The following is a 1,005-nucleotide window of genomic DNA, read 5'->3' as shown; positions in this document are numbered from 1 at the left end:
TGCGTGTCGCCGGGTGGGGTCGGCGCCTGCCACGGAGAGGAGGGCAGGGCACCGCCGGGCATGGAGGAGGGGAAAGCGCGATGTGGAGGGCTCGGCCCCGTGGTTAACACACACAATTTCCACTCAAACCCCGGAGACTGGGATTAGGGAGCGACGGGGAGGGATCCCCGAGCGCTCCGTTTGGGTTAATGACGTGATTCCCGGCGCTGTTCCACACGGAACGCCTCGGTTGCTGCCCCTCCTTTTTCCTTCTCTTTAATTCCAGTTTTATGTGGTACACAAACGTGGGGAGCTACGCTTCCTGCAGGTAGCTCACATCAGGAGCCATGGCTTCCGATAAGTTCCGAGTCTGAGCCTTTATTTCCTTGAGAACAGACTCCAAGATAAAAGCTCTCAAGAACCTTTTAAGATAAGGGTAGGGAATAAGGTTAGGATAAGGTTGTGGCCATATAACATCAACTGACCTTGTTTGTAATTCATCAGGTGTCTCATCTTTGCTTCCTGCTCCTCCAGCCCTCCATACAAAAGTGAAATTCCACACATGAAATGTCCGGACCCTACTCAAGAGGCCCAGAAAGCTCTACAGTTTATCCACTGACTAAATTGCTTTTGGAAGGTCTCAATACAAGCTTTAGCTTCAAATCTTTCTCTTAGAAAAATGCAAGAGAATTTGGAAAAATAGTAACGGCAGCTCCTATACTGACTGACTCCATCACTGTCCAAGGCCTGCACCACACCATAATGAAAACTCTGATCTTCCCCAAACTCCCAGGCTGTGGTTCAGCCTTTCCAAACTAAAAAGATCAGGGAAAAGTGTCACCTACGTGAGCCAAGGCACCCTTCATGTGATGAGGACACCAAGGGAAAATTCATGTGTCAGCACTTGAGCCCTGTCATTTACCAGCCTCTCCTACCTCTGTTAAGAGGAATCATACTTTTGATCAAAAATGCCTATACAACAAAATTTTGTTTATGTACAACAACCAACTCATTAGGACGCTCATC

Source organism: Cygnus atratus, chromosome 21 (assembly GCF_013377495.2).
Source record: "Cygnus atratus isolate AKBS03 ecotype Queensland, Australia chromosome 21, CAtr_DNAZoo_HiC_assembly, whole genome shotgun sequence".
Taxonomy (NCBI): domain Eukaryota; kingdom Metazoa; phylum Chordata; class Aves; order Anseriformes; family Anatidae; genus Cygnus; species Cygnus atratus.
This window is presented reverse-complemented; position numbering follows the sequence as displayed.